Below are 24,460 nucleotides of genomic sequence, written 5' to 3' on the forward strand. Positions count from 1 at the left end.
GATGGTTGGATGGTATCACCAACTTGATGGACATGAATTTGAGCAAACTCCAGGAGTTGGTGATGGACAGGGAAGCCTGACATGCTACAGTCCGTGGGGTCGCAAAGAGTCGGACACAACTAAGCGACTGAACTGAACTGAATCAGATGTCAACATCATCTACCTTGATCCAACCCGTCAGGGATCTGAGTGCGTGTGGGCAGCACACAGTTAACTTCTCCCACCTGGCTGGGGTTCCAGTAGCTGTGAAACACCTTCCTCTTGAGAAGGAAATAGGACCTGACCTAAGGCTGCACCATTGTTCCTTGACTTCTCCTCCCTCCTCTCTGCATCTCCTCCCTTCTCTATTACCAACTGTTTGAACCTGCCCATTAGAAATGAGGGAAGGTTCCTGGAAGCTGATTGAAGCTATTTTCTGCAAACAAGAGAGTGGAGGACACAGAAAGGCTTTTGTGCCCCAGAGCCCCACAGTGTCCAGCTCGGTTTCAGTGTGACTGAATTCTGAAAAAGTAACAGTAACTGGCTCCAGATCCCCTCTCTTCAAGCCCTACCCTCTTGCAATATTTCCAACTCTGTTTTCTCACATTTTATCTTAACTATCATCTTCTCTTTCTCTTCAATGTCTTTCATTAGTTTTATTTGAGTAGGAGGACACCTCCCCATAATCTCAGGAAACAGTATGTAGACTGAAAAAACAAAGAAAAGCGTACAACCTAAAAGTTGCAAATTGTGGTGGTGTTTTTTTTTTTTTTTTTTTTCAGGAGGGTGGGATTTACTGAGGATACAACCAGGGAAACAGCCTCTCATAATCTGAGGGACTGCTTCAGAAAGCTAAGGGGAATCAGGATGTATAAAAGTTTTTACTGAAAAAAATCACATGTAATCAAATGTCAAGAGATGAGTGCTAATCTCACACATACACATACACACACACAAACTGGACATCTGAAATTAATGACTGTGGTGCTTTTCTATTTGTGGGACGATGCAAGAGTCTGGGCTCATTGAAATCATGCCTTTGATATGCACCTTAAATATCTAGGATCTGAGAACCGTTTTCCTCTCTCCTCTCAGGGCTCACTGCCGGTGGGCTGCACTGGCTGATGGCTTGCTGGTGGGCAACGTTCTCTGTTTACTGAAATGACAGGCAACATTTTTTTTGTCAGCAAGTAGCAGACATTTCCTCTAACAATGTAAACAGGGTAGGTGGTCCCTGGAGAAAGAAATCCAGGCATTGCTGTTGTTATTGTTCAGTCACTGTCGTGTCCAACCCTGCAAGTCCATGAAGGGCAGCATGCCTGGCTCCCCCGCCCTTCAGTATCTTCCAGAGTTTGCTCAAACTCATGTTCATTGAGACGGTGATGCCATCCGTCCATCTCGTCCTCTGTCACCCCCTTCTCCTCTAGACATAAAAGAAGCCGTGTTTGGCTTGAGCCTTTCTGTGATCTAATCTTGGCCACAGCGCCTGCCCTTGAACAGGTCTCAGTAATCAATGCTCTTAAGGGAAGAGACAGAATGCAGAAACAAAGGAGAAGGAGCCAGGAAATAACAGCACAGAGGACTTCCCCAGCGGCCCAGGGGCTAAAACTTCACCCTCCAATACATGAGGAGTGGGATGGGTCCCTGGTCAGAGAACTAGGTCCCACACGCCTCGCAACCAAACACCAAAACATAAAATACAAACAATATTGTAACAAATTCAAGAAAAACTTTAAAAATGGTCATCAAAAAAAAAAAAATCTTAAAAAAAAATTCTACAAAAAGCAAAACAAACAAAAACTCAACAGTTTAGCGACAAAAAGGAGTCCCAGTCCCTCTTCAAGGGAAATACGTAACCATCTCACACAGCCTCTGAGTTCTGCAGGAACTCAGGCGCCCACCAGGGAGAACGACAGAGTTATGATGCGGACTCTCGTGGCTGCCATCAACTCAAGCTTGGACTCTGCTGACTTTTGCCCCAATTCTATGCTGAGCTCACCTCTGCTCAAGCCCTTTCATGAAGATGCATGTAACCTTCAGTGCAAAACTTCCCCAATTTTGCTCTTCGGGGAGGAGCTGCTTAGGGAAAGATGCCCCATGCTCTCCTTACTTCCTGAAAGTAATACATCCTTCCTCCTCCCACTCTCTGGCTTGGTTGTATCTTTTGGTTCCACACCCACCTAGAGGCAAACACAGTTTTGGGGGCTAACAATCAGACATGCTGCTTGTGTTGGATTAAGAAGCAAAGTTGTACTCCTTGGTTTATTTGCACATTCGCGATGGCACCCCACTCCAGTACTCTTGCCTGGAAAATCCCATGGCTGGAGGCACCTGGTGGGCTGCAGTCCATGGGGTCGCTGAGGGTTGGACGCGACTGAGCGACTTCACTTTCACTTTTCACTTTCATGCAGTGGAGAAGGAAATGGCAACCCACTCCAGTGTTCTTGCCTGGAGAATCCCAGGGACGGCGGAGCCTGGGGGGCTGCCGTCTATGGGGTCGCACAGAGTCAGACATGACTGAAGTGCCTTAGCAGCAGCAGCTCCATCGTACTGGTTCACTTGAAAAAGGTCATATGAATGTCCAAGTTTGGGCTTAAAGTAGCTTCCTAGAGAGAAACTTTGTAAGAAGCTATTTAGCAGGCCTTTCATGTTTCACCCAAAGGAGGCTGAGTGTCAGAAGCCAGAGTGTGTCAGCGTGGGGTGTGTGTTTAAGCAAAGGAATCACATGTGCCGTGGGTGAGAGAGGAAGCCTCTCCCCTCTGCCTGCGGTCAGCATCACCCAGGGCCTCTTTGTTCACTGGCGCACAGGGAGCCATGACACCACCACCACCACCAAGGCCAAATTGTGACATGCCCACATGAAAGCCTGACATGGGATCAGCTTCTCCCAGGATGAGGGCCTTAAGGATGATGGATGCCAGCTCCCGGTCAGGGCTCAGGGTGTCAGCCACAGCGCCTTCTCTGAGTAAGTGGAGGAGCAGGGCTTGGGCGAGAAGAGGGATAGGGCACGGGGGGCTGATAAGCAACACTCCCCATCGCCTCCCAGAAGGACACCTGCCGAGAAATAAAACAGATTAGCTCTTTCTTTCTCTTCCCTTGGCCTCAAGAATATTTCCACTCTCCTGGGGAAAGCAAGAAACTTTTCCTAATCTATGTTTCGAGACTGGAGACATGTGTGATCTGAGTTAGGGCCACACCAGGGTGAGAAGACCAGGGCAGATGGGACCTGTTGCCTGGACGCTCCCTCCCAGAGACCTGTCCTGCTGCTATGTTTACAGACTGGAGGTATTTTTATCTCAGCCTTCTGAATGAGAGCTAGTTTTCTCTTCACTCGAGTTGTATTGCCAGTGTTCACTTCCTGGAGGCACTGGAGAGAGACCAGGGCCTTGCCATTGCTGCCGGGCACCTGTGTGCCTCGAACTCCCTCCCAGGCACACCCCTACCTACTCAGGGGTTTGGGAAAGGGGACTCAGCTCCCCCTGCCCTGTCATTCTCTGGAGTCTTTGTCCACAGGTGGGAGAAGGAAATGGCAACCCACTCCAGTATTCTTGCCTAGAGAATCCTATGGACAGAAGACCCTGGTGGGCTGCTGTCCATAGGGTTGCACAGAGTTGGACATGACTGAAGCGACTTAGCAGCAGCAGCAGCTGTCCACAGGTTACAAATTCCAGGGGTCCATCTGTCTCCTGCCTCGGCTGCCTTGGCAGCCTCTTCCTCTCAAGTCCCTGTAGCCCGAGCTGCTCTCCCAGGTAGGCCTGGTGAACGCTCTCCACCAAACACACACAGTGCTCTCTGTGAGTGAAATCACGGCAAACCACCTCCACGCCACGGCCTCCAGCTGGAAGGCCACGGGTCAGTGCTGGCCTTGTGTCGAGTCTTCTGAGGGCCTGCGGCATGCTGCTTGCTTGATGGCCACGTTAAGAGTGTTGAGGTACATCGATGTCACAATCATAACATATGCTACAGAATCACCTGTAAAGATTTTTCAGAATAAAATAATACCTGTGTGTTTGGAATGATTGAGGAACTCTTCCTGGAGATGTGAAAAGTCCTGCATAACCTTTGATGATCACCTTCCATCATTTAACTATCCATCCAGTCCAGCAAACGTCACTCTCATACTGTGTTTGTCCCCGGAACTGAGCGAAGAACCGGAGATAATTTGGGCACAGTTTCCTTCTTCCAGGAGTCTGTAGTCCCGTAGGAGAAACAGAAGGAAAAATAATTGTGCCTTAGGCGTCTAGTAACTCACAGAATGAGCCAGTGTGGATCTCCACTGCTCCGCTGCATCACACAGGGAGATTCTGAATAAAATATAACATGAAAATTAACATGTACATTGAGCTTGAAATGAAGAAATCCTCAAGCGACAGAAAAAGGAAGGAATTTAAAGCCAAAATAGTAAGTCTGCAAACTGGAGCCAATGCACAGCGAATGGCAGGAGGGTATGCAAAGCCAGGGCAGTAGCTCATGACCCACGAGGATAGGGACAGGCCTAGGACCCGTCTGAAGCAGTACTCTGGACCTGAAATTCTGGCTCTAACAGGGGGAGGACAGCTAGGAAAAATCTCCATCCATCACTTTCTGCCGTAGGCTCTGGGAAAGGGGAAAAAAAAAAATGTTTCCTGTGAAAAACTCAAATTTCCAGGTATGGAGTGTGAACTTTCACTATCTCTCAGGGTGTGGGAATCCCCAAGCCCCCAAATTAATGTAAAAATTGTTCTCACACTGGGGAAACCCGTGGGCAATCAGTTGAAGCAAACCCACAACTGTTCCTGGTGTGTCCTGAGAGAACAAAGGCCCCCACGAAGGGAACAACCCCACAAAGATGCAAACCATAATTTACAAGTCCTGGGAGGAGACGGCCCACCTCACACAGAAGCAGCATGTGACCAGCAGGGGAATCAGCCTTGAACCCTGAGATAATGAAATAATCCAAAAGGGACAATAAAATAAGTTGCCTTACAAAATGCACAGAGGTAAGAGGGCTAGAAAACACAGAGAAACACAAGGGCACTGGAAAGATGAGGCAGACAAGAAAGTGCTACATAAGGAGTTAGTAGGGGCTTCCGAGGTGCCTCAGTGGTAACGACTCCATCTGCAACGCAGGAGACCTAAGAAACCTGGGTTCGATCCCTGGTTTGGGAAGATCCCCTGGAGGAGGGAATGGCTACCCACTCCAGTAGTCTTGCCTAGACAGAGGAGCCTGGGGCTACTGTCCATGGGGTTGCAAAGAGTCAGACACGACTGAAGCGACTTAGCACGCATGCACTTGCATAGTTAGTAGGAACGAAACCTTTAGGAGGGAAAAAAAAAAAAAAATAACTCCATGGAATTGACTGAGGACTTCCCTGGTGGTCCAGTGGCTAAGACCCTGCACTCCCAATGCAAGAGGCCTGGGTTCCACCCTTGATCTGGGAACTAGGTTCCACTTGCCACAGCTGAGAGTTCACACGCCATAGCCAAATATCCCACACGCCCAACCGAAGACCCAGGGCAGCCAAATAAATAAAATATAATTTTAAAAAATTGACTGAAAGAAAATTAACGAAGTGAGAGATCTTAGGAGATTGTGCAGGATCAGACACAGAGAGGTAAAGACATGAAAATTCAAAAAAGATGTTAAGACTTGTAACAGAGGATAAGAACTGTAGAGTAATAAAATAAGAACAAGGAAAAAAGCAGTAAGTGAGGAGACAATGACTCAGAAAGGCCCAGAATGGATGAAAGACACAGATCTTTAGTTTGAGGAGGTATCCTGTGTGAGTGCCCAGGAGAGAGAAATGTCTCCTTTCATTTAGTCGCCCAGCCTGACAGGCCATCTCTAGACATAACATGGTGAAGTATCAGAACCCAAAACTAGAAGAAACATCCCACGGTTAGTTACACTGAAAAGACAGGACATCTACAAGGGAACAACAGCAGTAAGAGAGGCTGGAACAAAAGAAAATAACTGCTCCAAAGAGCTGAGGAAATGACAGAACAGTCCAGGACTCCATCTCCCGCTAAACGAGGGCTCAGGAGTAAGGGTAAAAACAGGTGACAGCTGATCAGCTGTTTATGTGTTGAAAGAAATACTCGAGGATCTAAAAGAAAAGGAGAGAACGATCCAGAAGGAAGCCATGGGGTGAAAGAAGCAAAGAGGAGCAAAAACGTTGGTGAGCAGGTAGGCGATCTGCAGGTAAGCACTGGCTCTAAAAACAGATGATGATAATGATAACCTAGCGTGTGAGTTTTTAAAAATAAACCTAAAATACTAGGCACTAGTAACATTAAAACCCATGGTTAGAAGAAACTTAGAGCATAGGGAGAACAGCAAATGTTTAAATTCAATTTAGACTTTTGGAATTAAGAGCGTGGAATTGGAATATTTAGGGTGCTCCTTAAAAGAAAAGAAGTGCATGGCTTCCAGATCAGTTGAGCAGGTGAAGGAGTCCCTGCAAAGAACCTCGGGTGCCAGGCAGAGAGCTTCCTAATGCATCCGGAAGGAGATGAGGTTAGGAAGGCCTTCTAACAAGGGAGTGAGTCCTACCTTTACCCTCCCCACCACCCTGGGCAGAATTAACCACTTACTCCCTTGTTCCAAAGCATCTTGGTGGTATCTCTGGGCAGGGGATTCTCTAGGCAAGCACACTGGAGTGAGTTGCCATTTCCTCCTCTAGGGAATCTCTCTGACCCAGGGATCGAAACTGAGTCTTCTGTGTCTCTTGCATTGCAGGCAGATTCTTTACCCACTGAGCCATAGCTCATCATTATTTACATAGGTGTGAACGGTATGCAATTGTCTTTCTTCTGGACTGTGAACTCCGAAAGGGAAGAAGCATTTCAGTCTGACGCCAGGCGCTTTCTGTGAGTAGTAGGGGGTGCCGGCTCTGTCCTCCCCCTCTTCGGTTCCTCCCTCCGGTGGTGGCTGCCTGGAGCCTCCAGGCCACTCTCCACCTGCTCAGGGAACCCAGTGCCTGGGAGTCAGCCCGTCCCCGGTGGGGAGGGGCTTCTGTTGCAGGAGAATGAAGCCTGCCCCTTCTGGCTTCCTGGCTTTCGCTCCAGGGTGCACTAAGGCTGGGGGTGGGGCTTTGCCTGAAAGGCACACTTTCCCTCCCCTCCCTGACTGCTCACCATCCTCTGACTATCCCGGGGAGCACACTCCTCCACACCAATCCTCATCACCCCAGGGTCTGATTCCTACTCACCTGGGAGGAGGCTGGGGTCCTCCGTTATCCTGGCTCTGCCCCAGCCAAGGGGCAGAAGCCATGGGGTGAAAGAAGCAAAGAGGAGCAAAAACGTTGGCTCTGCCCCAGCCAAGGTCAGAAGTTCAAATCTTTCCAGCTCTTTTCTTATGTCCTCTCCCCACCCTCCTCTTCCCATCCCCCTCCTCGTTCCCTTCCTCTAGGAGCAGATGAGCCACCATCTTGCAGGGCTGGGCTGGGCTGGGCGCAAGGACCCCAGAGTCATCCACCGAGTCGTCAGTCCTGGGTTAAATCCTCTCAGTTCCCTGGGTTTGTTTTCCTAGTTCTTTCATGAGACTAACTGGGTCTTCGGTCTTCGGTTCTGTGATGATCTATATAAAACAACAGGCAGGAGTGAATTTTGGAAGAAGGAAAGGCAAAGGGCACATGTACAGAGGACGGCTATTCTGTGCAGGGAGGTAGAAAGTTTTCCAGCCTCCTCCTCCTCCTCCCCTTGGCTGGAAGCCCTGGTGTGTGAATGCCGGGGCCTGGCTGAGGAGGGCCGCCGGTCCCTCTGCAGGGCTGGGAGCACTAATAGCAAGCGGGAGGATTAGCCATATGCCACTTAATTCCTGTTAATCAGGATTGAGAAGAGCTTGTGCTTGTAAGTAACAGCTGAGCTGCCATAGCGGTGCTCAGGCTCCCCGCCCCCACATTCTCAAAACCCTACCCCCCCCCTGCCCCGCCCCGCCCCGCCCCGCCCCGCCCCGGGTTGGTCCTCCTCCGGCCCCTCTCAGCTTCCATCCCCTCCCTCCTCATCGGAGATTTCAACACGGTCTTTGTTCCCAAGTTCTCCGACGACGGCTTCCTGTCCCCAGCCGCTGCTCCCACCTCTGTGGTTTGGTCCTTGCCTCCTCTCGCGGGTCTTTCCCTTTTTTGAACACCCACAGCTTCAGCTCCACGCTAGTGTAACTTTTGTTCTTGTATCAACAAACTCCCTGACCGCTGGCTGACCTGCGAAGGCAAAGTTCAAAGGCAACCGTTCCTGGCTCCTGTGGGCACAGGCGCGTCTCCCTCAACCCTGACCTCACAGAAGATTCCAAACTCTGACTCCCTCTCCTCAGAGCTGAGGACAGACCGTCCTGTTTCTGCTCCACGTCCAGGTCCAGCTCCCTGTGCTGAGCTCCGAGCCAGCCTGTGTGAGATGGAAACAAATCTCCCACCCAAGGTCAAAGGGTGTGCAGCTCACCTTGGGTGGGGGTCAGCATCATCCTGTGTCTGCTGTCTCAGGGTGTGTGCGTGTGTGAGTGTGCGTGTCCACGTGTGCATTCACGTGCACACACACTGGCACGCATCTACCTTCCCACGAAGAGCGATGCCTGTGAGATAATGTGCACGAACTCCGTGAGGAGCCCCGTGTGAGAAGCGTGTGGGGGTGATGTGTATGTGTGTGTGTGGGAGACTCGGGGCTGGCAGGAGGACAGACCTGTGTGCACAGATGTGTGTCTGAGCTGTGTTTTGCAGAAAGCTGTTGAGAGGGGGTCTGGAAAGTGACATTTGTAGAAATGCATATTTAACCACAGAAACAAACTGAGGTGGGCGAAGCGTGGACTTTGGGAAGGCTGGGTTCTGGATGAAAAACAAGAGAGGAAGCTTATTAGACGCATCCAAACCCTCACAGGATAGCCCCTTCAAATGTCCGATCTGCGGCAGCAGCAGATATCCAGGGTTTGGCGTTTGTTTCCAAGAAGCTTATCAGGCTAAGAAAAAAGGCATCTTTGACCTTGCCCCACCCCCACTCTCAAACTCCAAGGACACACACACCTCCCTTCTCCAGCACACCGCACCCCCCGCCCCGCACGCTGTTCTCCCACTGAGCAAGAACCAGTCGCGTGGTCCTAGATGGCTGACAAAGGAGAGGAGGGGGCTAAGAGCAGCCCAGGTCTGGTTCTCCCCGGCCAACCCGCCCGTGGCGGCCTCGGGACAGCCGCCCCGCTGCCGCCCGGACAGCAGGTGTCAGCCGCTAGCGGACCAGCCGGGCGCCAGGCTCATGGCGCCACCTCGTGGCCGCTCTCACCATCACAGCCCTAACGCCACAGTGGGGGCTTCCAACCCAGGCCCACTGTTCACAGGGAGTTCTGGGGACCCACGTGCACGCGGCACAGAACCAAACAGGGTTAACCCTGAAACCCACGGGTCCGCAATCTGGATGGGGTGAGGAAGAGGTTCCGGGCCAGCTGCGAGAATTCCAGGTATTTCAGGCCGGACTGCGCTGGGCTGGTCCTTCACCCAGGCCTCAAGATGACTTTTGTCCCCTCTTTAAGAGCATTTCCATACCCATCTAAAAATGCAGGACTAAGAACAAGGCAGCCTGCATTGACAGCCTGGGGTCTACCAGCCAGAAGCGGGGAGCCCCCCTCTGGCAGGGGAGCGGGGAGTGGGCCATGGGGAGGGGCCCAAAGCCTGGGAGGGGGCACCTCTCAGCCTAGGGCCTGTGGAAGGAGTGCTGAAGTTGAACTCAGATTGCTTTTCTACTAATTCAGTGACACCGAGAGAATTCCTTAGCCCTTCTGGGCCTCGCCTTAAATTCTGAACCACCTGTTACAAGGCTCCCCTCGATCTGTGTTCAAGCCACACCCACCACCATCAGGTCATCTTTCGTACTGCCAGTCACTGCTATTCTTGTCCCCCAGACATCACTGGCTCTTAAACTTTGCTGGTATCATTAGGTTGGCTTGCAATGTGCCCCCCCTCGTCTGTACCTCTAAATTCCATCCACCCCCACCGTGAACCCAAATTCCATTCCTTCCCTGGAGCTTTTCCTGGTCTTCCCACCTGCACATCCCTCCTTTCGTCCTCTCCTGGACCCGCCCTGGGCCTCACTGACCTTTCCCTTGGGTGATGCCTCACACGTGACTCCTTTCATCTTATGTCCCCTGCCAGGTGACCAGCTCCAGTGGTGGACATGATCCTGACTCGTCTTCACGAAGCCCGCCTGGCCCTGCTCTGGCCACACTATGTGCCGAGCAGACCCTTAGTGAATGAAACGGGATGTCCCTCTTTTGCCTATGTCAGCTTAGATGTCATTTCTCCCAGTAAGTTTCTGTGAACCCACCCCCCGTCCCACCCTGCATCTGCTGTTTCTGGAACCTGCCTTCTCCCCCGAGCTCCCTACTTAGTGTTTGGCCGCAGCTGCCTCCTGGCCTGTCTCACCGATGTGGTGATGAGTTCCTTGAGCAAAGACTGGTCTTCAGGTCTCCATTGCCCGGACTGTTCATGGCACATGGCAGGAGCCTGGTAACGACTGGTGATGGAAAAGATGGATCCAGCTGGGGATGGGTGGTGGTTGTTGCTTGCTCTTCTGTGGCCCCATGGGCTGCAACATGGATGGGTAACTCTCTGTAAACGAGGAGGGCAGGGAAGGGGAAGGGTGGTCTTGAAGACCCCTTTACAAGCTAATATGAACTTCTTGGAAGGAGAGTTATCCCAGCTACTTGAGAAACCACACAGCCAACTTGGTGGGGTTCGGAGATGGCCGTCCCTTGAATGGACGTTATTGGCTTCCGTGGGCATCTGGCCTCCTACTCCATGGGGAATTTCGTGTTCCCTGGGCTCAGCCTGGCCCAGAACTTGGCAAGATCTCTGGGGCGTTCGTTTTGTCACCAGCCCCGGTGGGAGGGTGGACGGGTGGGTGGGAACCGTTTTGGGAAAGAGTGTTGGGGAGTGTTTGTGTGTGTGATGAGTCAGGGCCAGGGAGCTAGTGAGGAGCCCTAATCTCTGCCCCCTCTCTGTGGGGGGGAGTTCTCACCCCTTGGAGGGGGTGGAGGGCCACCAACTGTCTTTGGAAAGTTTTCTTAGTCAGCTTCTACCAAGTCAGCTGGCGCTTATGTAACGGGGCCTCTGTTCTACAGACAACAGGGTCCGATGGGCCGGAATGGATGGTGCCCACCTTCCCCCCATTGGCTCCAGTCCTTCCTACTTGCCGGCCAGGCAGCGGCGCCCTGAGAAAATAGCACTGGGACATCTGTTCCCACTGGAAAGGGCTCTAGGTCTCTTCACAGGCCCCATGGGGAGGCCTTCCTTTCCTTCCTGTTAGTCCAGCACCAGGCAGGGCTCGGGGAAGAAAGCCCCCCAACTCCTGCCCCGCCCCGCACCGTGCCCTCTGACTCTGTGTCTGCCCAGGCCCCAGGTGAGGTCACGGCCAGCTCCCAGGCTGCTGTCTTATCGCCTCAGTCTCCAGGCTGGGGGATACAGATTTGAGTTTCCTGTCTCTGACACCAGAGCCCATTTGCTTATCACAACACAGTCCTGTCAGGGGCCCAGATAAGGCCTGAAGCGATTGTGTAAACAGAGTGGGGAGGGTTGGGTGCTGGTGGCTTGGCCCGGGGAGGGACGCGGGCCCTGGACCCTGGGAGAAAGCAGTGCTCGGGGACCCTGGGGGTGCTGGGGGAGTCAAGGGCCTTGCACTGGCTTCTGTGGGGGCAGCTGGGGGCCCCGGGAGGGCCCAGGGTTGCTGTCCATTACTCCTTACTGGAGGAAAGTGGTCTTTCTTGTGCCTCAGGTGCGGGGGTTGGATGCTCTGGAAAAGGTGGGCAAGTGAGGAGGGGTGTTTTTTGGAGGCAACTCCCCAGGAGAGGAAGGGACAAGGGACAGGGATGGGGAGCTGAGAATGACTGTTCTAACTGTGAGATTGGCCACTCTCGCCCTGTGGCCTATGCAGGGGCCAGATATGCTGTGGACAAGAGACTTGGGGGTGGGGAGAGCTGGGGAGGAAAGCTGGGGGTGGCAGGGAGCATGGGGGGGAGAGCTGATTGGGGGTTTGCAGGAGCCTCCTTGCTACCTCCGGCCCCTTCCTCCATGCGAGGAAATTTCACGGGGGCCAGAGCCTACTTTGAGCCCAGGCGGCAGAGCCAGAGGAAAGACCTCGAGGGGCCCTGAGATGAGCGGGACCCGCTGAGAAAGAGCCAGGTAGGGATCAGAGAAGGAGGCCGTGAGAAGGACAGGGGTTCCCACGCTGCTCTGAGCCAGGCCAGCAGACCCAGGTGGAGAGGAGGGACACGCCCCAGAGGAGAAGACACCATCCTCTCTTCTGCCTGGGTGCCTAGTGGTGAGAGACACACAACAGAACTTTCTGGGTCCTGTTGAGCAAAAGCTGGGGAGATCCGGGAGGGGAGGCAGGGATAGGAGAGGTGGAGAAGGAGGAAGAAGGACAGAAGTGTCCACCAAACAGCAAGGCCAGGATCTGTTCCACCGTCACACAGAGTCCCCAGGCCCTCCTGCCTTCTCTGCAGCTCAGGGACATAATCCAACAGGCTAGATAGGGTTTGCGGGAAGCAGGAAGGAACCGGGACCCTGGCCCTCAGTGCTCATGCGGGCATCCCTGGCTGGAAGCCGTTGTGCGGTCCGTCTCCTCCAGCAAGTCTTCCTTCCTGGGATGCAGCTGTCCCTGCCCTCCTTCTGGACCTCAGAGAATCTCCACTGCCCTGCAAAGGGCGGGGGTTGTGGGGGGAGGTGAGCGGGGCAGGGTGCACAGAGCAGAGGTCCCGTCTGCACGTTAGAAGCTGAGCCTGGCTGAACCCCTGGCTCTCCCTGTCACCCCGGCCCTGATGTGTGTTCCCTTCTTCAGAGGCGGGGCTCACCTGGGGGTGTGGGCGAGGCCCCTGGGATAACGGTGCTGGAGCATCTGGTTCTGAGTCTTCCCACGGAGTCAGTTCTGGTTTTCAGGCACCACCACGACCTCACACGTCTGATCCCGTTTGTCCGAGACAGAGACAGCGCGTTCCAGCGATGCTGGCCTCCTCCTCCCTGTACCGTGAACAGCCTCTGCTCAGCCCCATTTTCATGCCCATAAATGTCCTCCCACCTCCTGCACAACAAGCATGCGGCACCCGCACGGCCTCGTGGAGAGCCGCCTCCTCCCCAGAGCCTTCCCTGAGGTTCTAACCCACTCACATCTCTTCCTCCTCTGACTTCCGGTGCTTCCAGCCAGTGCCTGGAGATTTTAACTTCGAAATCATAGGCTGGTAGGATTTGTGAGCTGGAAGAACCCTGACAAATGCTCTTCATCAGGATGGTAGAGAAGTAACAAGACATTGACAAGCAACCTCTGGCTCTCCCCACGGGCATCACGAATTAACCACAGCCTCAGAAAATCCTTCTCAATACAGCGTTCCAGGCAGAAGTGCTACCGCCATCCTTAACCCGGACAGTCAGGGGTCATTTCACATGCAGCGCGGATGAGGAAACTGCTTCAGGCCCCAGGCGCATGGGCTGGAGCTCTGGTCTGGTGCTTACCCAGTGCTCCTTGGACCAACTGGGCCTCTGTTGGTCTCCTGCTTGTCCTCTGCCCTCTGGATGAAGTGACATCTTAAACTGCTCTGGCATCTGGTCAGGACTCTACCCGCTCACCTGCTGATGGGGAGGCCACCTGGGGTTTCTTCTCATGTCCTGTAACTTGTCTTCAGAGCCTGTACAAAGGGGCAGGGAAACGGGCTAAAGGAGGCTCAGTCTGCGTGCTGATCAAGCCCACCCAGGCTCCGTGTCCGCCCTCTGTCTCTAGCAGGCATGGGCTCCTGTCCCTGGGAAACTGCAGAGGGCACTGGCCTCTGGGCCAGAGCTCTCGTCCTCTTATGTCTGCGGAGGGACTCTGTCTCCATCCATTCAAGAGGCTGTAGGGAGAAGGGGAAGAAATCAGATGCCCACTTCTCGGGCCCCAGGGTGTGGAGGGGAAGGGCTCTCTGTCCTGGGGGAGGAGTCAGGACACTGGTGTGGAAGGGACACAGCTGACGTCCAGGTTGCTAGAGGGACTTTCGCCCCAACTAGGACTCCTGGAGGCTAAATAGTCTTTCCCCGCCCAGTCCTACAAACTAGAAGCTTCAGCACCCCCTGACCCGACCGGGCCCTCCCTCCCAGCCCCGGCCAGTTCTCTAGGTCCCTCCCTGGCCTCCCCACCACCCCAGGCTACCCTTGCAGCACCTTTCTGATCTGCAGGTCCACAGGCCCCTAACTGAGCTCTGGAATTCCAACTTTGCTGGAATTTTCTCTCTTGAACTTAGATTTCCTTATGTCATCCTCTGCTTCAGCTCATCATCACCTCATTTTCTTCAAGAGGAAGGTGAGCTCCTGGCCCGGGGTTCCCAGCCTCTGTAGAATTTGCCTCTCAAATCGCATGCTCGCTGCACAGGGGCATCCTGTGCTCTGTACAGTGTTAGCAACATTCCTGTCTCAATCAGCTAGAGGCCAGTCTCCTCCTCCCCTGCAGGTTTCACCAACCAAAATGTGTCTGGACACTGCAAGACATCCCCTGGTGCACGATTGAGAACCGTCTTCGCCAACAGATCAGGCTGGTAATAATGACTAATAAGTTAGTGTGTGTTTCACCCTTCCCCAGAATTAATCTTCAGAACCTCCCTGTGGGGCGGCCCTATTAACATCCCCATTTTATAGGTGCATAGAAGGCGCCCGCTTGGAAGGGATTCAAATCTTTCAAGAAAGCCAAAGATTTTCCCTTCTGTGTGGGGTGAGAAGAGAGGAAGATAATCCAAAACGTCTCCTACTGGAGGCCAGGCTGCTGAGCCAGAATTAAGGCAGGATTTGAACCCAGGGCGCCTGCTGGAAGGCCTTCACCAGAAGTGACTCTAGCCTCTGTGCAGGGTGGGGAGAGGGGTTTCCCAAGGCAGAGCAATCAGGAGCCCCCTACCCCTCCTCTCCCTCTCTTTCTTGGCCTGCTCGGCCAGGCCCACAAGACTGGGCACAAGCTGACCCAGGACATCTGGACCACTGTTGGGTTGGGGAGGGGGCTCTGTGGTGGTGGGTGGGCTGGGCTGCGTGAGTCTCTGGAGAAGCCCAGCTTTTTCTCCCTATTGACAGGACAGAGGAAGGGCAGAGGAAGGCCTTCCTGAGAAGACATCAGTGTTTGGGGTGAGGCTGTCTGGGCAGAGAAGAGAGAAGATGCGGGGACCAGGGCCACACCCAAGACAGGGTCCCAGGACTGTGCCCGTGGCCACATGTTCATGTGAATGTGCCCACTGGTGGGTGTGAGGGGCTGCAGCCTAAGAGGGGGCAGAGGTCAAGGTGAAAACGCAGAGTTACACCCCAGCCCCATCAGACTTCCTGCGGTGGAGTGGGAGGGGGTGGTGGTGCACAGGAGTGGAAGGTCAGGGACCTCTCTGGCCTGCGCACACTTGTTCCTATGCACGCACCAGAGCTGGGTGGCTGCTGTGCACCACGGACTCCCATGGGCACTGTCTCTGCACCCCCAGGGGTGCCCTCTTGGCCCAGTCTTCTCACATGGGCACACACAGCTTTCACTGCCCCCAAATTCCTCCACTTCTGAAAAAGACAAGGGGAGAAAAGGGCCAGGATACAAGAAGAGATTAAAAATAGCTGAAAATAAGCTCTTTGGATCAGAAAGCTCCCTTTTTCAGTGAGTCACCAATTTTCCAGACTGAGCACACACACACACACACACACACATTCCGCACAAAACACAAGCACGCAATCCCGCCTTTAAGTTGTGCAGGAATCCTCGCACAGACCCTCGGTCTCATGCTCTGTCCTCAGAGGTAAAATCACCCCCAAGGGGGGGTTCCTGTGGGCTTTGGGGAGCTTGGCGGGCAAAGCCCCACCCTGACCCCTGCCCTCATCCTGTGCTCAGCTTCTTCTGACTCCCCTGCATTTCCTGGTCCTCCCTGCAATGGGGCGCCCTGAACGGGTGGTCAGGCAGGAGCCTCCGAAGCTGGAGCGGGCAGACAGCCCCCCACCCAGGTCCCTGGAACTGGCCCACCAGGCGGAGGAGCCGGCTGGGACCGGGCAGGGTTTGCGAGCGGCTCTGGTAACTGCATTAGTGGCTCTGCTGGGGGACCGTGGCATGGCCTCCACAAGGCGAGGCGAGCAGACCTAGTGGACACGGGGCTGGGCGTGTGCGGCCTCCTGCTGACGAGAGAGGTCTCCCCCACTCAGCTGCTGTCAGCTGGGCAGGATGGCCTTCTTTCCTGGTTCCTCCAGGCTCCTCAGGTGCAGACGGCGGCCTGGATGGACAGCAGCCCACCTTCCAGAACTCACTGCCTCTGCCATTGTTTCTCTCCCCCTGCCCACCCCCACCTGCCTTCCCTTCCTCTCTCTCTCTTCCCTGAAGTCCTTCCCTCCATCCTCTCTCCACCTCCACCCCCGTGTGTGAAGCCCAAAGCAGCTTCATTCCAGGCACTGAAAGGAATCCAGTCCTGAGTGGCCCCTCCCGCCTCTCCCCAGGGGCATGACCCCCCCTCCCTCTGAGCTTCTGGGGTCCCAGCACCCCAGGACTTGGCTGGGCATCATGTCCCCAGGCCTTTTCAGGTGGCGGCCAGAGAGGATTTACCCGAAAACTCAGAGCAAATCTGAGGAAACAGCTCTGAGCCTCGTGACGTGCACTGTGTCAAGGATGAGCCCGTAGAGGTCAGGGCTGGGTCCCCAACGCTGGTCTCCTGGGGGCAGCTCTGGGATCCTGTGTCCTCCTCCCCAGACCTTGGTGCCCTACCTAGCTCGGACTTCGCTGTGCTTGGGTGGGATCTGCACTTGGGCTGCTGGCTCTGTGGGTTTGGTGAATTTTGTCTCTGGGCTTTTGTTTCTTCGACTGTCAAAGAAAATACCACCACCATCACCTGCATCATCAGGCCCTTTTATGCCTCTGGTGCCTCAAATAGTGAAGCAGGCACCTGGCAAGCACGTAAGTGCCAGGTCAGCTGGTTGGGCCTTTCCACGCCTCCTTCACCTCAAGAAGCATGCCCCAAGGAACCCAACCCTTCCCTTCAGGAGTTTCTGGGGCATCAGAGTCAAGATGCAGGACCTGAGTTTCCTGTCTCCCTTGGGGGGGTCTCCCATCTCTCCCTGGGGGGTGTCTCCTATCTCCCCTTATGGGGGGCTCCCATTCATCTTTGGGGGGTCTCCTCTCCCCTTGAGCCGTCTCCCCTTGAGGGGGGTCTCCCATCTGCTCTGGGGGTCTCCTGTCTCCCCCTGAGGGGTCTATCATCCCCTCTTGGGGAGATCTCCTGTCTCCCCTTGGGGGGTCTCCCATCTCCCCCTGGGGCGGTCTCCCATCTCTTCTTGGGGGGGTCTCCCATCTCCCTTGGGGGTGTCCTATCTGTCCTTGGGGAGCCTCCCCTTGGGAGGGTCTCCCATCTCTTCTTGGGGATTCTCCCATCTCCCCTTATGGGGGTCTCCCATCCCCCTTTGGGGGGTCTCCTGTCTCCCCTTGAGTCTCCCCTGGGGGGTCTCCCATCTCCTCTGGGGGTCTCCTGTCTCCCCTTGAGGGAGTTTACCATCCCCCTTTGGGGAGGTCTCCTGTCTCGCCTCGGGGGTCTCCCCTGGGGTGTCTCCCATTTTTCCTGGGTTGTACCGCTTTGGGCAGGATGATTCTTGCCCACTTCTGTCCCCTCCTGCCTGTACGTCCCCTTCACAGCTCTGGCCCAGCCTGAGCTGGACACGGCCAGACAGGAAGCTATTTTTAGCCCCAGACAGAAACAGCAGCTGTGCAGCCAGGGCGCAGAGCTTGGCTCTCCAATGGAGGGTCCAGACCCCAGGCAAGCCTGAGGAAGGTGGTTACAGGGGGTCTGGGACCCCAGCTCTGTCCTCCCTCCTTGGAACGCAGCTCATGCCTCACCCCCTACCATGAACTGCTCTCTGGCCCCCTCCCCCAGTGTCTTAATCCCCAGGGGGCTTAGCGGCTGAGCTGCAGAGGCTGCAAAGTGGGACAGGGAAGGTAGAGAGGCTGGGGGCTGCAGCCAGTGTTCTGAGGCTGGGCAGGGCATGCTGGTCCTCGCCGCACTCGGAAGTCTTCTCTCTACAGCTTAGCACTAAGATGCCTGAGGTCTGGGCTCCGAGATACTCTGGGCATAGCTGCCCTGCTGCAGGAAGCTCTCCCCTCCTGTCTGTAGGAGCAAGCCCCCCACCCTCACCCCCAGCCCTGCCAAAGATCTTGGGCAGTAGAGGTATGCTTCACAAAATGTGTCAGGAGGTCTGCATTTGCCTTGATCTCCCCAAGGTGATCGGTACTTCACAGGAGACAAAAAGGGTCCTGAAAAATCAGCACTGAATCATAAAATAATTCTTGCAATTCCTGAGTCACAGCCTCCGTATGACTGTGATTCTTGTCATGGTTGCAGTTCAGGTAGTGGTGGGCAGATCAAGACATTAATCACATTTCATCTACTCAGGCACCCACCCAGGCTCTGAGCATCCCTTCCAGAGTGAACAAGAGGGCCAGAAACTTACCCTGGAGGAACTTAGATCCTGCAGCTTTGAAGTTCTTTCACATTGAAAAAAAAAAAAAAATACGCGCACAAACCCAGGGAACAGGAGCCCAACCCCTCTCTGTCTGTAAATGCTGCAAAGACGCTTAGCAACTGGTTGCGAAGATCTGATTTCTCTGGAGTCCGGATTCCTGATGCTTTTAGCCAACGACTCTCAACCTTTCACGTCCTGTAGCTCTTTGTAAATCGATTAAAGCTGTGAGCTTCTCTCCAGAAAAATGTCCAGAGCACAGACACTCAGATGTCTGCCTACGATGTGAAGGGCTCACAAAGCCCAGGAAGCTGACGCAAGGACCTTGTGCTCACAGGGCCCCGTTTGAAGAGCGGGAGGCAGCTGCGTGGCGGGCGCTGATGGCTCCACCGCAGCGTTTCCCAGCGAGAGGCATGCGGTTGAATTTTAATCACAGTGCAGATTAGGGCCCAGACTGTCTAGCCTTCAGAAACAATTCTAAGTTCTACCAGTTTCTAAGTTCTATAGTTAGTAGTTAAGAATCTGCTTGCCAATGCAGGGGGCACAGGTTCAATTCCTGGCCTGGGAAGCTCCCACATGCTCAGGAGCAACCAAGCCTGTGTGCCACAGCTACTGAAGCCCGCACGCCCTAGAACCTGTCCGCAGCAAGAGAAGCCACTGCAGTGAGAAGCCCGTGCACTTCAACTAGAGAGTAGCTCCTGCTTGTCACAACTAGAGAAAGCCCATGTGCAGCATCAGAGACCCAGCACAGCCAAAAACAAATACATTAATAACAAAGAAAACCCATTTGTAAAAACTTCTAACACCTTATAGATCTTGGTGGTGGCCTAATGAATTCTATGACCTTGGCCAAGCCCCACTTTCTTTGGGGTTTCAGGTTTCTCATTTGTGGAATGAGGGGGCTGGGCTCTGAAATGGAGCTGAGGGTCCTTCCAGCTTGGATATGTCTAGAATATCTGTTGTGACCCCTACAGGTCCATCCTTCACAGAGGGAATGGGGAGCAAGGGCCCTCAGGTCGGGGGCTGGGACCTGGGCCAGAACCTAAGCCCTGGGGAGGAGACTTGGGCGGCTGGTGGGAACTGTGCTCTCAGCCACCCCGACCCCCTCAGGCCCCACAGGCCCCCCCTCCTCCTGCATGAGTCACTCTTCTGCCCCTGCCCTGCTGCTGGTATTAGGATTTATCACCAGTCCCCTCTGCTCTGGGCCTGAGGCTGAGGCCACCTGTTCTGACAGTTCCCTGGGGCTGATCCATGCATCCCCAACTGATGGAGGGGGAGTGGTCTTCTCCGTGGTAATGGGGCAGCCTCCTGGGCAGCCAGCGCCCTGCGGGGAGGAGGTTCTAGCCTTCAGCCTGGGGCACCTGCTGGGGAAGTCAGGAGGGCAGGGCAGTCCAACTGCTCCAAGGCCCTGAGGGGGTGCAGCTCTGGGCTGCCCCAGGCACAGGCAGGTCCTGGCACCACCCTGACCTTTGAATTCCTGGCCCAGTGGAGCTCAGGGGATCCAGGTGCTGAGTGACAAGATCTGCAAACTCCAGTCCCTCCTTCCGAATCCACGCCACCTTTTCCTTCCTCTTCCCTGGCCTCCTCAGCACTCCTGGCTGGAATTTAAATGTCATCAGCTCTGACCAACCTGAGGTCCTCTGCTCAGGTCTTCTGCAGAGGTGGGGGATGAGTGGGGGTGCTGCTCAGAGCTCAGATTCACTCACCTTTTCATCTTTTCATCCTGGGAGGAAGACCCCCTGAGGTCCCTGGGATCCGAGAACAGAGGTGCCTGACTCAGCATCTTAGTGGCAGCGCCAGGAAGTGCCTTGGCTCAGGTGAACTACATTCCTTTACACACTTGCTCCCTGGCACTCACACACAGGTACATGTGTGCACACCAATGCATAGGCGTTAATAGAGGACACTTACGTGAACCATCTGCACAACTTCCTTCTCACCAAATACTGGCCCTGTTCACATCACGCAGGGAGAAGTCCCTCCCTCCTTGTGACGTGCATCTTCCAGACTCGAGTTTGCCGCAGGTAGAGGATGAGGTGCACGCTGCACAGTGACCTCCAGCTCTCATGCTCACCCTTCCCAGCTCACCTTGAAAACATGCCATGACATGTGTGCTCACACCATCCCCGCCCCCAGTGCCCTCTATCCCAGGCCCCGGGTAGGGTAACAATCCACCCAATACTGCCCCCTCTTTCCTCAAGCAGCATCCCTGGGTCACAGGTCTTCCCTAGCATCTTCCTGTGGAGCTGAGGACGGGAAGCAGTGAATACGGGGAAGGAGGCTGGGAGCCTGGGCTCTCTGCTCAGCCCACTCATAATAAGTTCCATTGCTCATTTATCTCTGGGCAACCTCATGTGCCTTGTGAGGCCATCAATAAACAGACTCTTAAATCCAGTCTCACTTTCCTCATCCATAAAGTGGATTAAAACATTGCTTTATCTCATGGCAATGAGATAAATGTTGCATGGCAATGTTACGGGAACCAAACCTGATATGCGAGGAAGCAGCCTGGCAAGTGTGACACGCGTGACCCATGGGTGGTCCCACAAATGAAGTCCATTCCGAGATCCGGCCAAGCATTTTCCCAACGTGAGTGGGTCCCAGAGCCGGTCTTGCCCAGGGCCCCTGGTCCAGCGCTCAGTGAACAAAGCAGAAATTTCATTTCTAGTCATCCTTCCTTCCTGCTGATTTCACTCTCGTCTTCACTCTTGTCTGCCACAGACAGGTCCTGGCTATGGAGCCAAGGGCTTAGAAGGGCCAGGAGGGCCTGGCATGGAGCCCAGCATCTGTCCTGGCACGTGGGTTGCTGTGGTCCTGGCTCCGAGGCTACTGAGGGCTTGTGCCTGGGAGAGCTCCTTTCAGCCCCTGGGTCCTGGGGCCATGCCAAGCAGCTGAGTCCAGAACAAGAGGCGCTGTGGCGTGAGGAGTCCTGCCCACTGGGCTGGTCTGCTATTGCCTCTGTGCCACTCCAGCTCCGTGGCCCCGAGGCAGCCCCCAACAGCACCTCGACCTCTGAGCCTGGTGTGGGAAGGCCAGATTCTGCCCAGCCTGCCTCGGGGCCCTGAGCCATGGTGGCTGGTACAGCCAGGGGTAGTAAGAAGAGGTGGGCAGGGTGCTGGGGCTGATGTCAGCTTTGAGAGAAGGCCAGCAACTGGCCTTGAGCAGGTTTTTGTCCCCAGGAGCACGTGAGCAGCGACGGGGCCACCCTGTGGGGGTGCTGTCTGGCCCTAGGGCTCAGAACAGTCCCAGATTCAGCTCAGAGTCTTTATTCTTTTAGCTCGGCACTGCAATCCCAGGGTAGTGCCTGGCTTGCTGTTGGCCTCCCGCAGCACTATTTAGAGAAGAAATTCCACTGGGACACCTGGTACTTTGCAGAGCAGACGAACATTTCTGGACTTGCTGTGGGGAGAGGCAGGCTGAGGCTGGGGTGCCAGGAAACAGGCTCTCCTAGGTGGATGCAGATGTAATGGACAAGGGCCGCAGGTAAGCCTTCTGCTGGGGTGGGTGAGTGGGACCCTCCTGCCTGCCTTTTTCTGCAGGGAGGCTGGCCTGGAGGCCTGGCTGGAGCTGGGCAGACAGGGCCCAAAGCTGAGCTGGTCTGGGGGTGGAGCCTGTCAAGTCGTGGAGCTCCAGCCTGGCTCTGCCCCTCCCTTCCCAGGGCTCAAAGGGATGACATCACCAGGCTGAGGGCTCTGACCTGGATGGGCTGGGCTTGTGGAAGCTGGCTCCAAAGGGCTCCAGGACTTCCTGGGGTGGCCGGGCCTGCTTCTCCGCTACTCATCTGAATCCCCCTTCGGCCCCGGGATTTCTGCTTTGGGGGTCCTAGAGCTGGCAACTTGCTTTTCAGATGTCCAAGTCTGGGGCTCGGGTCTTCCCGAGCCTGGGGCGGGTGGTCAGGCGCTCCTCCCTGACTTGGCCCGCACGGGCTGCTCCATAGTTCTGAGGGGGAGTCAACCCCTGGTTCGAGCCGGGCAGCAGTCAGCCGCAGCAAACCTACCATCCCCTTGCCGCAGGTCCATGCCACTCTCTCCGCCCCCTCCCCCCCCACCAACTGGGTGCTGGTGGTGCCTGTTTGTGGAGCATATGCTTGGCTGGCTGCTGCGTGTCTGCTGTTTATCCGTCTCTTCCCACTTAACTTCTGTTCCCGCCTGGCCCATCTGGCTCCCTGGTACCTGTCTTTCTCGCGGGCGCCTCCATGCGACACTGCATTCCTGCCCCGCAGTCCTCCTCCACCACTTCCCTCCTGGGGCCTGGCTCTCATCCAGTCTGGGCCACCACCGGAGCCCTTGACCTTGGATCTAGGGGCAGTGAGCTGCGTTGGAGTCCCTGCAGTGTTCTGGCCGCCCTTGGGGAGGGAGGTTGAAATGGGTGATAGAGGGTAGCATGTGAGGGGCCTGGGACTTGGTGGGGCAGGGTCTGGGGCTGGGGGGAGTCCTGCTTCACTGGGTCCTTCTGAGCTTCCTTCCCATCAGGGGGCTTTGTTGGGGTAGGGCCATGGAGACACTGCCCTCTGCCTGCAGCAGCTGTATGAGAGTGACCTATGAGTAGCAGTAGAGAGAATGAGGTCAGGGAGGCCCCAGGATTCTTCTGACCAAGAACCTGGAGTGCACCCTGCTTCTCCCTGCGGAGGGGGACTGTGGCAATCTGGTGGTCTGGGCAAGAGGCCAGGGAGAAGCTGCAGGATGCTTCCAGTGGGCACGAGGCGGGTGGGTTAGGGTTGGCCTCCCCTCAACCACTAGATCCGTCCCACTCTGGCCTCCCCTCAACCACCAGATCCGTCCCACTCTAGCCAATGGCCCAATCACTGCTCCCTCCCCCCACCTCCCACCTGCTTCCACACCCCAGCACACACAGCATCTCCCGGGTAAGATGCAGTGGCTTCCCGCTTCCCCGGGACTCACACATGAGGGGCTGGTGGAGCCTGGAGGAGGACGGAAAGGAAGATCAGGGCGGGGACTGGGGCTGCTCCTGCTGGTGGAGGCCGCGCTGGGCCCGAGTCAACAAGGATCTTCCACATGCTCCCTGGAAGCGACTGCTTCCCTCGGAAGCCGCAGGGCTTGGCGGCCAGGCCTCGCCGCGTGCCGCTCCATCTGCCCGCTCCGCCGGCTCCTGGCCCGCTCCCTTGGCCTCTAATCTTCTTCCTTCCTCCTGAGCCTCCTTTCTCCTGCCTCGCTTCCCATCTCTGTCCGGCCAGGTCCGTCCGTGCCGCGGTCCCAGGCCTTCCTCCCCTCGGCCTTCATCCATCCAGCTTCCTCTTGCGCCTCTGCTGTTTCTCGTGTTCAGATTCTCTCTTCATACATATTCAGCAGCTCCTTGAAAATCCACCTGGATCATTCTCGGTGCTAGAAGCTTAGATCCACTTCAGGAATAAAGAATAAAGCTTCTCACCCTGTGAATCTGCGTCCCTATCTCTGGACACGGGCCGGGATCAGCCACCTGGCCAGTGTTGGTGAAGCCGTATGCTTTTCCACACAGACGCACTTACTCCCTCAGTGCCTCCTCTTCCGACCTGGGACCAGCAGGACAATGACGTCCAGAGACACACAGTCCTGTGCCTCGGGGGCAGCCCCCCTGCCCTGGAGGGATTTGAAGATTTTAGTCCTGGAAATGTATGCTCCGAGCGTCTGAACCTTTGTGATTTACAGCCCGTTCACACTTGCCCTGTTATCCCCTTCCAACTCCTGTAGGAGGTTCAGAAACGAAGGAAGTTTCTGGCACCAGCAGTGCTGGACAAACAGCTGGCATCAGATGGGCTCAGGTTCCAGCCCTTGACCGCGGCAGGTGAACAGAAAGATCCAGACAGACGTGGGGGAGTGGTGGTTAAGGGAGGAGGGGGTGTGACACTGAGCCACGCCCCACCCTCCTGGGGAGGGTGGGAGGCTGAGCAGGAGGAGGACGGGGAGGCAGACCCAGCCAGGCCACTGCACAGGAGGTGGGAACGGGTTCGCGGTTCCCCAGCCCCGTTGTTCCCGGCTCCTTTCTCTGCCTTTTTTTTTATCATCTGGCCTTGTGACTCCTTTTCTGCTTGATTCTTCTGCCCCTGCCCGTCTTTCCCCGCA

General features: G+C 55.3%; 2 long non-coding RNA genes across 6 annotated transcripts; one reads left to right on the forward strand and one right to left on the reverse strand.

The window, feature by feature from the left end:
- Nucleotides 1-2,204: 2,204 nt before the first annotated feature.
- On the reverse strand, nucleotides 2,205-24,072 carry LOC109554676 (uncharacterized). Of its 5 annotated transcripts, XR_011564954.1 has the most exons (10): nucleotides 18,393-19,505; nucleotides 15,347-15,476; nucleotides 13,440-13,612; nucleotides 13,098-13,193; nucleotides 12,785-12,950; nucleotides 10,359-10,544; nucleotides 8,037-8,159; nucleotides 7,170-7,537; nucleotides 3,982-4,169; nucleotides 2,205-3,033 (listed from the first exon to the last, which is right to left on the reverse strand). It is a non-coding gene; the product is annotated as an uncharacterized lncRNA (long non-coding RNA). The 5 variants fall into 5 exon arrangements; XR_011564955.1 differs by having other exon boundaries at nucleotides 10,359-12,628; nucleotides 13,098-13,612; nucleotides 18,393-24,072; XR_011564957.1 differs by having other exon boundaries at nucleotides 10,359-10,521; nucleotides 13,098-13,612; nucleotides 18,393-24,061.
- Nucleotides 7,147-10,214, forward strand: LOC109554677 (uncharacterized). The gene is made up of 2 exons (XR_002180191.2): nucleotides 7,147-7,282; nucleotides 10,089-10,214. It is a non-coding gene; the product is annotated as an uncharacterized lncRNA (long non-coding RNA).
- Nucleotides 24,073-24,460: the final 388 nt, after the last annotated feature.

The sequence above is a fragment of the Bos indicus genome, chromosome 29, assembly GCF_029378745.1.
Source record: "Bos indicus isolate NIAB-ARS_2022 breed Sahiwal x Tharparkar chromosome 29, NIAB-ARS_B.indTharparkar_mat_pri_1.0, whole genome shotgun sequence".
Taxonomy (NCBI): Eukaryota; Metazoa; Chordata; class Mammalia; order Artiodactyla; family Bovidae; genus Bos; species Bos indicus.